The sequence below is a fragment of the Schistocerca nitens genome, chromosome 2, assembly GCF_023898315.1.
Source record: "Schistocerca nitens isolate TAMUIC-IGC-003100 chromosome 2, iqSchNite1.1, whole genome shotgun sequence".
In the NCBI taxonomy this organism is placed as follows: domain Eukaryota; kingdom Metazoa; phylum Arthropoda; class Insecta; order Orthoptera; family Acrididae; genus Schistocerca; species Schistocerca nitens.
Genome location: NC_064615.1, coordinates 494312111 through 494329662, shown reverse-complemented (window position 1 = coordinate 494329662; position 17552 = coordinate 494312111). Strand labels below are relative to the sequence as shown.

Below are 17552 nucleotides of genomic sequence, written 5' to 3'. Positions count from 1 at the left end.
GGGGAGAGGGCGAATGGTCGACTTTGGTTTATTGGGAGAATTTTAGGAAAGAATGGTTCACCTTTAAAGGAGACCACATGTAGGGTGCTGGTGTGACTTATTCTTGAGTACTGCTCGAGTGTTTTGGATCCGTTCCAGGTGGGACTAAAGGAAGACATCGAAGCAATTCAGAGGCAGGCTGCTAGATTCATTACTGATATTTTCGAACAACATGTAAGATTTACGGAGATGTTCTAGGAACTCAAATGGGACTCATGGTGTGAAGGACACATTCTTTTCGAGAAACAGTATTGAGAAAATTTAGAGAACTGGCATTTTCAGCTGACTCCCACGCGATTCTGTTGCTGCCACCATACATTGTGCTGAGGACAACAAAGATAAGACACGAGAAATTAGGGCTCATATGGAGGCATACAGGCAGTCGTTTTTCCCTCACTGTATTTGCAAGTGGAATAGGAAGGAAATGACAAGTACTGGTACAGGGCACCATCTACCACGTACCATATGGTGGCTTGCGGAGTATCTCTGTAGATGCAGATGTAGATCCATTGCTACTCCCCTCTTACTCCTCATTGTCATAATCATTAAGTTTCAATCCATATGGTCCCACCATTTACTTCCATACATTGAGCCCTTCTTTTGTCTCTCCTCCTCAATTCTGCCAGACCATTGAATCATTTTCAAATACCACTGCTTCAATATTTTCATCTTCTATTCATGCCACGACTCCTGCCATTACCTCATCCATAACAGTCATGAAAAATAATGTGGATAGCATTTCTAAATGGTCTATCTTCTCTCCTCCAACATTTACACAACACAAACTTCCTTGATTCATTTCCTTTGTTATTCTCATAGTCAGCCTTCAAATTACATAATTGTTGCCTTGATGACATACCACTGTGCTTCACTGTTGTAGTAAATGGTAATTTTAAACTAAACAGTACTATTAAACCTCTAACATGATGCCAACAGTCCAATAATTATGTGATGATACTCTCATCTCACAGGTGAAAGCAATTTTACAGTAAGAGGATGTGCGACCGGTAGATGTTCTATGTGATTATTCTTAATTTTAATTTTTCTATTACAAAGAGGACCAGAGAGACTGCATTATGTGCTAGGCTTAGAAGAAAAGGTACCACAGCACATTTTAGACCAGAGGTCAAAACACCATGTGAAATATTAGACTAAGGCAGTTAATAACAAAAATGAAGTAAACTTTTGTTATGTAAGAGACTTTTCGACCGTATAATTTGTTAATTATGTTGTTTTGAGTCTTAAACTTGAATTTGGGTTAAACCCCCAGCAAGTTTTTGTGGTTATATGGTGTTTTATTTTCATAGGATTTTGTAGTACAACAAACTGATATGTAGGATTATAAATTTGAATTAGTAAAGATGATAACCTTCAAGGCAATGACTATCTGTGAGCTATGTAAATAGCAAGCACAGGATTCTGAGTCATTTAGTATTATTTCCCAGTTTTCACTCTTCTGCACTACATCATCTCTTCAACCTCTCTCTATCGACATGTAGACATCTTATTCAATCTATGCTACCCAGTTTGTGCAGGGATGCAATTATGATTATGAGAATCATATAACTTAAATACATACGAGGTTATTACTGACTAATGCAAAATACTTTTCCATTTACGGACACGTGATGTTATTCAGTATTGCTGCTATTACGTATTTTCCTTTTAATATCAATGTTGTGAGTCAATTATTTTGACTATTTGTTTTTCATTCTGGAAGAATCAGGAAACCTCAAAATATTCAAAAAGATTGAAGAGAGTATTTTATTTAACATTACTTTTATGACTGATCAGATTATTTAAACTGGAGGATGAAAAATTCCAATTAACAGTAATGTTTATACATAACAAGTTTTAATTTTTACAGAAATGGTTAAAGTAGGAGTGGATGGAGCCAATGGCAATGGCAACACTGGTTCTGGTTCCCGTCAGATCACCAAAGTTAAGCATTGTTGGGCTTGGTTAGCACTTGGATGGGTGACCAAGTCTGCCAAGGGATGTTGGCAAGCAAGGGTGCCCTCAGCCCTTGTGAGGCCAACTGATAAGCTACTTGATTGAGAAGGGCAGTTCCAGCCTCCCAAGCTGACAACTGCCAAGACACTGGTGTGCCAATCATATGCACCACACTATGTTGTATGCCAAATGTAGGTCAAAGAAGACAGTGACAAGGTGCAGGCAATTAGTAAAAGCCTGTCACGACTGTTGTTTCCAATCTGAGTAAATGATCAGTTTTAGATCACCCTTCCCAGAAGCCACACTACTATGGGGGGAAAAGCTCTGAGATTTGAGTACCAGCATGAACTGAAGATAACCATCCTCCGGAGCAGTTTACAAAGTATGTTGGTCAAGATATGTTGGTTCTTCTCGGGTTTAAGGATGGGGATAACTATGCTGTCACGCCACTGCAGTGAGCAAAATGTGGTTGAAGACCCTGAGTAGATGTTGCCTCTGGGTAGTGTTTAGGTGCTGAAGCATCTGGTTGTGGATTGAATCCAGGCCTGGGGACTTTTCATATGAAGAGGTAAGAGTCTGCAAGAAACCCCATTCAGTGAAGGCTTCATTTTAGGCTTCAGCTTGGTGGGACTTGAAATGGGGGATTTCTTCAACTCCCCGTTTCTGTCAGAGGAAGGTAGTAGGGTACAAAGATGACACCGATGCTGTCGCAAAGTGTGTCATGAAGTGTTCTGCAAGGACAGATGGATCAGTAGACAACACAGAGCAGTCTGTAGGACAAGACCCTGGACAGTTGATTGTCACTGACAGCCCAGAAAGCTAGGAATCTTAGATCAGACCTATGATAAAGAGGCATATGTCCCAAAGGAGGAAACATAGCACTCCCAGCATTCCTTTTTGCTTTCCTTGAGCCTTAGTATGGCGATGGTTAAAAGTGATAAGGTTGATCTGTGAAGGGTGTTGTTTACATCACTGCAATGCTTGTCTGTAGTCCTGCATAGTGACTGCTATGTCCACCACAGTACTGGTCAACGACGAGGAGAACCTGTGGATAGGGGGATAGCAGTGCCAGCTGCATGAAGAACAGTGTCAGATATGTCTTGCATAACCACATCAATGCAGTCCGAGAGAGAGAGGTGTCGAAGTGCACAACAGATGTATATAAAGGCCAACTGGCCATGTGGACTGTCCTTTGTGGGCACCGTCTGCTTGTTTGTGGCAGGGGAAGGCTAGCATCACTGGAAAGCTGTCACTGTCACAAAGATCATCCTGGGGTGACCAATGTAGTGAAGCCATGAGAGGAGGTCATGAGATCAATAACAGAAAAGGTGCCATGAGCAGCACTGAAGTGGGTAGGTGACCCGTGATTGAGAACATACAAATAAATTTCCGTAAAAAGTTGGGCAATACAGTGGTAGAACTTCGCTTTATTAAGGTAGGCAGTTCAGCATAAGGAAGTGGCCTACCTGGAGAGAGGTGGACATTGCAAACCGTGATTGCTGGGGTCATTTGCACTGTTACTGCTATTGCTTCCAGGGTAGTATGAAGGGTGATCCAGTCACTAATGACATCTAATGACATCTGTGTGAACTAAACTGCAGACCCCTCTAGATGCTATCTCAGGGCCTGCATGGTTCCTACAGTTTCCCCGACAGCCAAGAATCATTGGAGAGTGCTCATCCTAGGAATTTTAGTGCTTCGAGATTTCTGCATAAATTCTAGAACCACTTTGCCTTCCTCCATCTCGAACTCACGATATTTTAAATAGAAGTGTGAGAGAGACTAATCTGACCTACTGTGCACTGCATGTGTGTGTGTGTGTGTGTGTGTGTGTGTGTGTGTGTGTGTGTGTGTGTGTGTGTGTGTGCAGGTCTGAAAACAGTCACGAGCAAATTGTGGACGCAGCGGCCAAACGGCAGCCGACAAGTACCTTCTGTACAATCCATACAGTTTCAGTGTATGTGTAGAGAGGAACAAAGAGTTTTTATGAATTATTCTTTGCTTTTAGTGACTGTGATGAAGAAATGAGGTTAGACTTTCAAGTAATCCATGTGTTGGACTTTCTAGAAGCAAGACATGTTCATAAATTATGAGTGGTTCTTAAACCAACTCGCTTACGAATGTTAATTTAACGCATTTCTGAAGATCCAAATATGAGTGAAATACATGAGATATTTACATGTGAAATGCGAGAATGTTATTCTGCATAATCCAATACATTGTGAATTGGTGAAACCATAAAGTTTGTATATTTACTCCACACGTTCTACCGTCTAAAGCATTAGAGCATGGCAACCAGTGGAAAAGTCTCGAAAAACTGGAATTTTGAGAAGAAATCGAAGAAGAAGTTATGACGTGTTGCCATAGCAACCAGATATAACAAGACAAGAGAACTGTTTCGTGTAATTGGATTAAGTCCAAAAATCAAATGGAAAAATTTGCAGATGCAACAAAAGGGAAGATGTACGGAAGTAATAACAATAACATTAAAAGAACAGAAAGAAGACCTCGATGTATTAGACTAAGAACAGATATAACGAGAATAATTCAACTATGAAGGTGCAGTGGAGAGAGTATACAGCTGTCGCACACATCACGGCAACACTGATGCGGAAACATCACCCAATGCCACCAGCACCAGTTGCGGTTCACCGGTGCTGACCTGCTTCCACAGCTGCCTACTGATGCCGACGTCGACGCCAACATCTGACAACGCCAGCTTGCTGTTCACCGGTGATGACTTGCCGTCACATCCACTTACTCACATTGCGAGAATTCTATGTCGGGTGAGAGCAAAATAGAACTACAGTACCTTACCAGGAAGTGATACTAACAGTAGAGTTAATTCGTTAAATGATTACTAGATCAACAACTAATAGGAATATGGATAATACACAGAGAATTGGGGAAGCATTAGAACCAGCCATAGCTATGAAAGTGAGTAAGGAAGTACCAGACTGATCCGAATTAGTAAATTTAATCAAAGCCCACAGTGCAGATTCAGCGGCTTTAAGAAAGGTAGAAGCCCAGGGTTTACAGTTAAATGAAACTTTAAAAGCTCAAAATGCTTTGAGTGCAGCTTCAACTGCTCAAAATGCTACTTTAAGTAAAGAACTACGCTCAGTAAATTCTCAATTAAATTTGTTAAATGCCAAAGAAGAATCGCAAAGCAAAGAATTTGGTAGTCTGTGCGAAATCGTGGGGGGCTTTTAAGATTGAATTTGGTGATTTAAATAATAAAGTGTTGTTGTTGTTGTTGTTGTGGTCTTCAGTCATGAGACTGGTTTGATGCAGCTCTCCATGCTACTCTATCCTGTGCAAGCTGCTTCATCTCCCAGTATATACTGCAGCCTACATCCTTCTGAATCTGCTTAGTGCATTCATCTCTTGATCTCCCTCTACGATTTTAACCCTACAAGCTGCCCTCCAATACTAAATTGGTGATCCCTTGATGCCTCAGAACATGTCCTACCAACTGGTCCCTTCTTGTCAAGTTGTGCCACAAACTCCTCTTCTCCCCAATTCTATTCAATACATCCTCATTAGTTATGTGATCTACCCATTTTCTATTCTCTTCTTGTCTAAACTATTTATCGTCCATGTTTCACTTTCATACATGGCTAAACTCCATACAAATACTTTCAGAAACGATTTCCTGACACTTAATACTCGATGTTAACAAATTTCTCTTCTTTAGAAATGCTTTCCTTGCCATTGCCAGTCTACATTTTATATCCTCTCTACTTCGACGATCATCCGTTATTTTTCTCCCCAAATAGCAAAACTTCTTTACTACTTTAAGTGTCTCATTTCCTAATGTAATTCCCTCAGCATCACCCGACTTAATTCGACTACATTCCATTATCCTTGTTTTGCTTTTGTTGATGTTCATCTTATACCCTCCTTTCAAGACACTGTCCATTCCGTTCAACTGCTCTTCCAAGTCCTTTGCTGTCTCTGACAGAATTACAATGTCATTGGCGAACCTCAAAGTTTTTATTTCTTCTTCATGGATTTTAATACTTATTCCGAATTTTTCTTTTGTTTCCTTTACTGCTTGCTAAATATACAGATTGAATAACATCAGGGAGAGGCTACAACCCTGTCTCACTCCCTTCCCAACCGCTGCTTCCCTTTCGTACCCCTCGACTATTATAACTGCCATCTTGTTTCTGGACAAGTTGTAAATAGCCTTTCGATCCCTGTATTTTACCCCGCCACCTTCAGAATTTGAAAGAGAGTATTCCAGTCAACACTGTCAAAAGCTTTCTCTAAGACTACAAATGCTAGAAATGTAGGTTTGCCTTTCCTTAATCTTTCTTCTAAGATAAGTCGTAGGGTCAGTATTGCCTCACGTGTTCCAACATTTCTACGGAATCCAAACCGATCTTCCCCGAGGTCGGCTTCTACCAGCTTTTCCATTCGTCTGTAAAGAATACGTGTTAGTATTTTGCAGCTGTGACTTATTAAACTGATAGTTCAGTAATTTTCACATCTGTCAACATCTGCTTTCTTTGAGATTGGAATTATTATATTCTTCTTGAAGTCTGAGGGAATTGCTCACCAGATGGTAGAGTTTTGTCAGGACTGGCTCTCCCAAGGCTGTCAGTAGTTCTAATGGAATGTTGTCTACTCCCGGGGCCTTGTTTCGACTTAGGTCTTTCAGTGCTCTGTCAAACTCTTCACGCAGTATCGTATCTCCGTTTCATCTTCATCTACCTCCTCTTCCATTTCCATAATATTGTCCTCAAAAACATAGCCCCTGTGTAGACCGTCTATATACTCCTTCCACCTTTCTGCTTTCCCTTCTTTGCTTGGAACTGGGTTTCCATCTGAGCTCTTGATATTCATACAAGTGGTTCTCTTTTCTCCAAAGGTCTCTTTAATTTTCCTGTAGGCAGTATCTATCTTACCCCTCATGAGATAAGCCTCTACAATCTTACATTTGTCCTCTAGCCATCCCTGCTTAGCCATTTTGCACTTCCTGTCGATCTCATTTTTGAGACGTTTGTATTACTTTTTGCCTGCTTCCCTTACAGCATTTTTGTATTGTCTCCTTTCATTGATTAAATTCAATATTTCTTCTGTTACCCAAGGAGTTCTACTAGCCCTCATCTTTTTACCTACTTGATCCTCTGCTGCCTTCACTACTTCATCCCTCAGAGCTACCCATTCTTCTTCCACTGTACTTCTTTCCCCCCATTCCTGTCAATTGTTCCCTTATGCTATCTCTGAAACTCTGTACAACCACTGGTTCTTTCAGTTTATACTGGTCCCATCTCCTTAAATTCCCACCTTTTTGCAGTTTCTTCAGTTTTTATCTACAGTTCATAAGCAATAGACTGTGGTCAGAATCCACATCTGCCCCTGGAAATGTGTTACAATTTAAAACCTGGTTCCTAAATCTCTGTCTTACCATTATATAATCTTTCTGATACCTTGTAGTATCTCCAGGATTCTTCCATGTATACAAACTTTTTTTCATGATTCTAGAACCAAGTGTTAGCTATGATTAAGTTATGCTCTGTGCAAAATTCTACCAGGCAGCTTCCTCTTTCGTTTCTTAGCCCCAATCTATATTCACCTACTATGTTTCCTTCTCTCCCTTTTCCTACTCTTGAATTCCAGTCACCCATGACTATTAAATTTTCGTCTCCTTTCACTACCTGAATAATTTCTTTTATCTCATCATACATTTCTTCATCATCTGCAGAGCTAGTTGGCATATAAACTTGTAATACTGTAGTAGGCGTGGGCTTCGTGTCTATCTTGGCCACAATAATGCTTTCACTATGCTGTTTGTAGCGGCTTACCCGCACCCCTATTTTTTTATTCATTATTAAACCTACTCCTGCATTACCCCTATTTGATTTTGTATTTATAACCCTGTATTCACCTGACCAAAAGTCTTGTTCCTCCTGCCACCGAACTTCACTAATTCCCACTATATCTAACTTTAACCTATCCATTTCCCTTTTTAAATTTTCTAACCTACCTGCGCGATGAAGGGATCTGACATTCCACGCTCCGATCCGTAGAACGCCAGTTTTCCTTCTCCTGATAACAACGTCCTCTTGAGTAGTCCCCGCCCGGAGATCCGAATGGGGGACTATTTTACCTCCGGAATATTTTACACAAGAGGACGCCATCATCATTTAATCATACAGTAAAGCTGCATGCCCTTGGGAAAAATTAAGGCTGTAGTTTCCCCTTGCTTTCAGCCATTCGCAGTACCAGCACAGCAAGGCCGTTTTGGTTAGTGTTACAAGGCCAGATCAGTCAATCATCCAGACTGTTGCCCCTGCAACTACTGAAAAGGCTGCTGCCCCTCTTCAGGAACCACGCATTTGTCTGGCCTCTCAACAGATACCCATCCATTGTGGTTGCACCTACGGTACGCCTATCTGTATCATATAGGCACGCAAGCCTCCCCACCAACGGCAAGGTTCGTGGTTCATTGGGGGGGGGGGGGGGATAATAAAGTAGAGGATTAGAAATTAGAATTAAAGAATGAAGTAACTAACTCTTTAAACTTCCATGTAAATCAAATGTTCACTGACTTTAATCAGAAACAGAATGATCAAATTCAGGCTTCGGTAAAGAAGTTAAGAGTTTGATATTGAAGATAAATGTAATAATGTAGAATCAGAACCTATTGAAAACTTAGCATCTTTGGAAGACGGGTACAATAGTGAGTACAATAATGTAAGACAGGGAATGAATACTTTGGAGTGTATATCAGCCTAAGGAATTGATGTCTATTATTCAATCGCAAATTACAGTTGTCAGTGCACAAGTGGATGATGTCAATAAATACTTCAAAGAGACCTTATCTAACTTTGATATTATAAATGTATGTAGTTTGTAGGAACCATTTGAACAAATTTTAGATCGAAAAGTTACCAAGAGTATAACCTCCAGAAACATTTCTATTATTGCTTCTTCCAAACTTATACTAGCAAGGTTATAGATGACATGTGGAAAGAATTCAAGCTTATCCAAAACAAAGTAAAAAAACAATGTATCATCACCTAATGTTGTGTTACCTAGGGAAGTGGTGATTGTGTCACCTAGGGAAGTGGTGATTGTGTCACCTAGGGAAGTGGTGATTGTGTCACCTAGGGAAGTGGTGATTGTGTCACCTAGGGAAGTGGTGATTGTGTCACCTAGGGAAGTGGTGATTGTGTCACCTAGGGAAGTGGTGATTGTGTCACCTAGGGAAGTGGTGATTGTGTCACCTAGGGAAGTGGTGATTGTGTCACCTAGGGAAGTGGTGATTGTGTCACCTAGGGAAGTGGTGATTGTGTCACCTAGGGAAGTGGTGATTGTGTCACCTAGGGAAGTGGTGATTGTGTCACCTAGGGAAGTGGTGATTGTGTCACCTAGGGAAGTGGTGATTGTGTCACCTAGGGAAGTGGTGATTGTGTCACCTAGGGAAGTGGTGATTGTGTCACCTAGGGAAGTGGTGATTGTGTCACCTAGGGAAGTGGTGATTGTGTCACCTAGGGAAGTGGTGATTGTGTCACCTAGGGAAGTGGTGATTGTGTCACCTAGGGAAGTGGTGATTGTGTCACCTAGGGAAGTGGTGATTGTGTCACCTAGGGAAGTGGTGATTGTGTCACCTAGGGAAGTGGTGATTGTGTCACCTAGGGAAGTGGTGATTGTGTCACCTAGGGAAGTGGTGATTGTGTCACCTAGGGAAGTGGTGATTGTGTCACCTAGGGAAGTGGTGATTGTGTCACCTAGGGAAGTGGTGATTGTGTCACCTAGGGAAGTGGTGATTGTGTCACCTAGGGAAGTGGTGATTGTGTCACCTAGGGAAGTGGTGATTGTGTCACCTAGGGAAGTGGTGATTGTGTCACCTAGGGAAGTGGTGATTGTGTCACCTAGGGAAGTGGTGATTGTGTCACCTAGGGAAGTGGTGATTGTGTCACCTAGGGAAGTGGTGATTGTGTCACCTAGGGAAGTGGTGATTGTGTCACCTAGGGAAGTGGTGATTGTGTCACCTAGGGAAGTGGTGATTGTGTCACCTAGGGAAGTGGTGATTGTGTCACCTAGGGAAGTGGTGATTGTGTCACCTAGGGAAGTGGTGATTGTGTCACCTAGGGAAGTGGTGATTGTGTCACCTAGGGAAGTGGTGATTGTGTCACCTAGGGAAGTGGTGATTGTGTCACCTAGGGAAGTGGTGATTGTGTCACCTAGGGAAGTGGTGATTGTGTCACCTAGGGAAGTGGTGATTGTGTCACCTAGGGAAGTGGTGATTGTGTCACCTAGGGAAGTGGTGATTGTGTCACCTAGGGAAGTGGTGATTGTGTCACCTAGGGAAGTGGTGATTGTGTCACCTAGGGAAGTGGTGATTGTGTCACCTAGGGAAGTGGTGATTGTGTCACCTAGGGAAGTGGTGATTGTGTCACCTAGGGAAGTGGTGATTGTGTCACCTAGGGAAGTGGTGATTGTGTCACCTAGGGAAGTGGTGATTGTGTCACCTAGGGAAGTGGTGATTGTGTCACCTAGGGAAGTGGTGATTGTGTCACCTAGGGAAGTGGTGATTGTGTCACCTAGGGAAGTGGTGATTGTGTCACCTAGGGAAGTGGTGATTGTGTCACCTAGGGAAGTGGTGATTGTGTCACCTAGGGAAGTGGTGATTGTGTCACCTAGGGAAGTGGTGATTGTGTCACCTAGGGAAGTGGTGATTGTGTCACCTAGGGAAGTGGTGATTGTGTCACCTAGGGAAGTGGTGATTGTGTCACCTAGGGAAGTGGTGATTGTGTCACCTAGGGAAGTGGTGATTGTGTCACCTAGGGAAGTGGTGATTGTGTCACCTAGGGAAGTGGTGATTGTGTCACCTAGGGAAGTGGTGATTGTGTCACCTAGGGAAGTGGTGATTGTGTCACCTAGGGAAGTGGTGATTGTGTCACCTAGGGAAGTGGTGATTGTGTCACCTAGGGAAGTGGTGATTGTGTCACCTAGGGAAGTGGTGATTGTGTCACCTAGGGAAGTGGTGATTGTGTCACCTAGGGAAGTGGTGATTGTGTCACCTAGGGAAGTGGTGATTGTGTCACCTAGGGAAGTGGTGATTGTGTCACCTAGGGAAGTGGTGATTGTGTCACCTAGGGAAGTGGTGATTGTGTCACCTAGGGAAGTGGTGATTGTGTCACCTAGGGAAGTGGTGATTGTGTCACCTAGGGAAGTGGTGATTGTGTCACCTAGGGAAGTGGTGATTGTGTCACCTAGGGAAGTGGTGATTGTGTCACCTAGGGAAGTGGTGATTGTGTTACCTAGGGAAGTGGTGATACTTTCAAACAAAATTTAATGAGAAGTACTGGTCTGCACTTGCTCAAGTGAAGTTAATATCAGATCCATGGGACCCGGGCGGAGTCACATATCCCCCAGAGACGTTAATGTTCTGTGTTAACGGGCGGAGTGACGACCGTCTGATCCCGAGAGTGGTTTTCGGTGTTTCTTCCAAAATAGTTTACTGCACCGAATTCCCTTCAAATCTTAAACTATTCTGTAATCTATTCTTGAATTTTTAAACTATCCTATAATTTTAGTACTGAGAAAACTGGATATGACAACAAAATAGAATACAATTTAAGAGAATCACACATAAACAGTGATCTCTAGACGAAATGAACAGAATAGAATATTATATTTGTGGAAAAAGGTAATATCGTATAACTAACTGAACAATCGTTATACTGCAGTGTATGGATTTTATATTTTGTATATAATATTTTATACCTTTTATGAGATGTGATGTAGATGGGAATGCTTGTATTGATTTTGAAAGGGGTGGACAGTGTAAATAAGAGCACGATTTACACCAACAGATAAATCATGGCTAAAACAGAGCACACATCACACCTTTCAAACAACCCTCACAAACAAGTGTAACTGGTTCTTCACCATTTGCCATTTCCATAGGGTTGCTAAGATTTTCTTCGGGGACCTCAAGGGTTAAGGTGGGAATGTCTGTTCTGTAGGAGACGATTTAACACCACATCTCCTCTGGCTTCCCACTCAAGTACTGGCAAGGTAGGGATCCTGGGGAAGGTGGAAGAGGGGGGGGGGGGGGGAGGAGTGTTTGGAAGGGTTTCTTCCTGTCTTTGGGGCTATCTTCTTTCACTTCTTCAATCTTAGCAACCATTTCTATTTTTTCCTTTCTTACTTCTCTTTGGAGGACCTAACTGTTTTTTCCCTCTTTGCATATTCATATACTTCTATCGCAGAAGTCCTTCTTAGTCTCCATGGTTTCCTATAACCTACAACTTATTTTCACATAAGAAGGCTGAAGAATCAGAACACACAAACACACTTACACATACCCACAAAGAAATACGAATACACAAACAATGAAGTTACAGATTAGAAGGGTGTAAGAACCGCCAAGGGTTGTAGGGGAAAAGATATACGTACATCTAGAAAGACGCACACATTGTTTTTATTATGATGGTTCTACATTGCCTATTTACATGAAAAGGTATCATATAAGAACAACGAAGATTCCATATCGCAAATGTCCATAAGTATAGAAAAACTATGATGATCTTACAACGAGTATACATAAGCAGGAAGCATGAGTAATGTAAGTCAGTGTAGCGAATACTCATATAAATTGATGAATATTAGGCTAGTGCGGCTTGAACAGAATAGGTAGACGTAGTATCTACCATGAGTCGAACAATGTGTGTAGACATAGTATCTACTAAGACCATAGAAGTTGAAAAGTAGAGGAGAACTCTAGGGTAAATAAGGTACTAAGAAGAGAGAGTGAAGTGTAAAATAGATTTTTATTTTACCAGGAAATATTTAATTATAGTGTACCTAAAGATGTATACTAGGGCAATGAACCGTGAGGCCTACTCATAGAGGATAAGTGGGGCGTACCCGGAATTTGCTAAGGATATAGGGCAGGCGTACCTACATAGAGATAGGACGACCTGTGGCCTCATGAATAGGAATGTTTTATAAAGGTGCGTACCTACCAGAACAGAAGGAGGAAGTGAACTCATAGGGTCCACCCACATGTAAGGTATAGGCACTGATCCTAGGGCAACATAAGTCACACATTTAATAGGAATTATTCTGGTAAGTTTGAATTCTATATACCACTAGCTTTATTATGTTTTATGCGAGTTTACAAGTGTCGAAAAATTCAGTTGCCCAGAGTTCCTCCGGACTACAAATTACTATAAATAATGATACTAGTACGTACTAAGGGAAAAATAGTACAAGGAATTAGAATAAAGAATAAAGTACTCAAGTGTCATGAACACCTGTAGCTTATAATGGAAACTAAAGGTTTATTCCTCACAATTCCTAGATATACGAAAACGAACTCCAACATTGATTGAAATATTCACATTTTATAATTAAAGTAAAATGAAAAAAAATAAGAGCTAAATAATAACAAAAAGAGTATTCCCGGTTATGAAAAGAACAAGGTATACTGTTGAAATATGAATTGTTGTTATATGTGATATAGATGTACATAAAATATTGCATGTCCAATCCAGGGGGGGGGGGGGGGGGGGGGGGGATATGTAGAGCTTCAAGAATTTCTGTGTAAATTCTAGAACCACTTGGCCTTCCTCCATCTCGAACACACAATATTTTAAATATAAGTGTGAGAGAGATGAATCCAACCTACTGCGCATTGCATGTTTGTGTGTGTAGGTCTAAAAACAGTCACGAGTGAATTGCGGACGCAGCGGCCGAATGGTGGACAGCAAGTACCTGTTGTACAATCCATAAAGTTTCAGTGTATGTGTAGAGAAGAACAAGGAGTGTTTATGTATTATTCTGTGCTTTTAGTGACTGTGATGATTTTTAAGGACAAAGGAAGAAATGAGGTTAGACTTTCAAGTAATTCATGTGTTGGACTTGCTAGAAGCAAGACATTTTCATAAATTATATGGTTGTTAGACCAACGCTATTGTAAATGTATTTAATCGAGTCTAATGTGAGACGAATTGGTCAACTTACAAACTTCCGAATACATATGTGAGAAACTGTGAATTTGTTCTTTGTGGAAGCTGAAATACACCAAGACTAAACTAAAAGTGTTCTGCAAGTATCCACTTATTTCATTGGGTGGGGGGGGGGGGGAGGGAGGGAGGGAGGGAGGGAGGGAGAGAGAGAGAGAGAGAGAGAGAGAGAGAGAGAGAGAGAGAGAGAGAGAGAGACTTTGATAAATTCCATTAACCAGCAGTATTCTTCGGAGAAGGAGTTTTAGGAGATCGACGTGGCCGACTATCCAGAGAAGAAGCTTGGCAGTGCTTACCAAGTAAGTCAACTGATGTGAGAGAGGTGTGCAGTTGGCAAATCAGCTCCAAATTGATTCTTGTCATCTAAAGCATTAGAGAGTGTGTTTCTTGAAGAGGAAGACAGACTGCAGAATAAGAGGAAGTAAGTTGTTCTATCACTGGTAGGTGACAGTAATATCCTTTGCAATTCCACTGGATTATCATGTGGATAGATTCCAGGTTAGACATAAAGAAACCAACAGCAGGTCATGTCACTGGGTCAGTGGTCGTAACTGATGAGGACGAATTGACATCCATAAAAACTGGAGCTTATTCAAAGTGAGAAGGAAGGGGTGAAGCCCCTCCAGGATGGCTGGGAAGCCTCGTCCTTGGACTTGTGCTGCTGCTTCTTCTTCCTTGGAAGGAGAGAGGATGTGTTATCAGAAACGGAACAAACGGTAGCGATGTTCAGATTGGACAGAGAGCAAGTGGCTTTGGGGCCCTCGGAGTGTGGGGCCATCATCCGACCCGACGTAGCAGACTTCCTATCTTGAGAATGTCGTGGAAACGTATTCCAAGAGGGAGCTCCATCCCAGCAGGAGCCAGAGAGGAGGATTTCTTCTCTGGCTGAAGAGGAAGAGGAGCAACAGCAATTCCTTGAGGAGAAAGTGCGGGAGATTCCATGGGGGGAGGGGGGGGCAGGGAAGAGGGGCAGGAGAGGGAATAAGGTGGGGGGAGGGGGGGAGGAGGCGAAGATGTAACTGAGGCAAGGATAGATTAGAGATTCACAGGTTGAAGTCTGTCAAACTACTTCTGGGCCTCAAAGTAGCTGAGACAGTCAAGGATATTTATTTCCTGGATTCTTTTTTCCTTTGTATACACTGGACATTCCAATGAGTGGGAAGAATGTAGACCAGAGCAGTTTAGTGTCTACATAATTGGCTTTAGAGCATCTCAGGACATGCTGGACGAAATGAAGGCTTCATCATTCCAGATTGGCCCTAAGTTCATCCCTGGACTGGAGGAGAAGGTGGAAAATTACACCCTGTGTCATATTGAGAGATTCGTGAGGAGTGATATTCACTGGGATGCCTCCAATATGTTTGTAGGCATGGAGGAAGGCCGACTTGCTGGCAAAAGTTGACTTTATAAGGAGGGGACCAGATCTCATCTTGATTAAGGACTCTGTTTCACCAAACTTGTACTCATGTGATCCACAAAAGAAAGGGAGTCTGGTGGCCACAGAAGTCTCCCCGTCACTCCTGAAACAGACCAGGAACCATGGAAAGGGTTCACCCACACTGGCAGGCTTGGCCCTCCTCCCAGAGGGAAGCCAAGGAGAGAAAGCCTGAGAAGGCAGAATCAGGAATTGAGACAGAACTATTCCTAGGAAGAGACACGGCCACGGAAGAGCAGCCAGGGAATATAACATGTTCCATGTGCCAATCGTCCACCCTGGTACCATCCACTCCAATCAGGGGTTCACCTCAAGGGTATCACCCATCCCTGCAGTTGTTTTCCACAGTTTTGATGCCCCAAAAAGATGGGCAACCACTCTTAGGCTTTCAAGGTGTTCACAGCGAAAGTACCAGCAGTGAGATCCCTGTAGTGTCAGGGGGCACAGCCAAATGGGTGCATAAGAGTTCCACCATGCAACAAAACGGTGGGGGAGGTGGGGGGGGGGGGGGGGAGGAAGAACCCTCACCAAAGATGCTAGGGAGGGAGTTCTTCCCCATCTGGCTCACACTACAGATGTTAAATTTAGATATGGAGGTCAAATCCCTAAGGGGCCCCGAAAAAGAAAAGCGAAAAATGAGGAGCAAAAGCAAAGAAACCAAAACAGCAGAGCAAAAGCAAAGAAACCATAACAGCAAGACAAAATTAAGTCAGTAGGATACCTGGGCCTACATAAATATGAACACCAAGAGAGGGAAAGGTAGGGGTAATGGGAGAGGAATAAGGACTGGGAGGAAAAAGGAAGTGGAAGATAAAGCAACCTGGAAAAGAAGAAAGGCTGCAATAACTCGGGCACCAGTGCAGACCACACACTTATTGCGGGAGGAACATGCAAAATGACAAAAGCAAGAAAACCATTTCTGAAAAGAAATAACATCAAATACAAATTTGAACATTAGTAAGTCTTTTCTGAAGGTATTATTGTCTGGAGTGCAGCCTTTTATGTTGTGAAATGGGCACCAAACAATTCAGACAAGAAGAGAAGTGAAGCTTTTGAAACATATTGCTACAGAAGAATACTGTAGACTTGATGGGTAGATCAAAGAACTAATGAGGAAAGACAATGAGTCTACTTAAAGAAAAAAAAATATGGCACAGCCCACTGAAAGAGGTCTCAGTTGATAGGAAACATCCTGAGGCAACAAGAAATTGTCAATTTGGCATTGGGGGGAAGTGTATGGGGGTAGAACTTATAGAGGGACACCAAGAGATGTAAACACCAAGCAGTATTTATTCAGAGAGGAAGGCTTACAGAATACACTGGCATGGTGAGCTGCAACAAACCAGTCTTGGGACTGAAGATGACTATGACAACAACAACAACAACAACAACAAAACTACAACAACGATAACGATAAGAACAAGGGTAGATAGCATTAAGCAGGACAATAATAATTTATAGTTAATACAGCATGTAAATTATGTCTCTGTGATGTCTTTCTGTTATGTTCGTGTATACCTTGACTCGTTCCACATCCCTGAAGGTTCTCCTTGAAGCGATCTATTACATGAAACTAACATACATATGTAGTGTAAAGAAAAAGAACAGAAAGAGATGAGGGAAAATCCAACAGAAAGTAGAAGAAGAAAATTGTCATTAGACAGCAAGAAATTTTTTTAAGAAGCATCAGAAGGGACAAAATACAGGACACAGAAGACAATAGAACGCAATAAACAAGAATTGTTGAACAGTTGTGAACTTTTTACTGTTCATGTCTGTATTACACATACATACCTGATGAAGACTGAAATAATTATAATCATAACGTACCACTAACATTTTGCAAGACACTCAGTCACACGAGATGACTATGTGAAAGTAGAATGATTTAAATTTAAGTCACAAAAAAAACTTCATCACAGCAACACATTATTTACAGCTTGTTACATATCAAAAATTAATGAATCAAGAAGTTGGAAACTATATTGAAAGTAACAACAAAACCAAATTGAAGTAGCATACAATGGTAGTCTTCAACGAGATGGAATGCCATAGGGGGCACTGTCTGCACACATGAAAGCAGACGATCTTTTCATCATAAAGCTGGTGACATTCTGCTCCCCATAGGACTTTTA

The 17552-nt window shown here is 41.8% G+C and overlaps 1 protein-coding gene across 1 annotated transcript in view; it reads right to left on the bottom strand.

Moving 5' to 3' along the window:
- LOC126236453 (H(+)/Cl(-) exchange transporter 7) overlaps nt 1-17552 on the bottom strand; it is a 255269-nt gene that overhangs the window by 116242 nt on the left and 121475 nt on the right. The gene's annotated exons all lie outside the window — the stretch shown is intronic.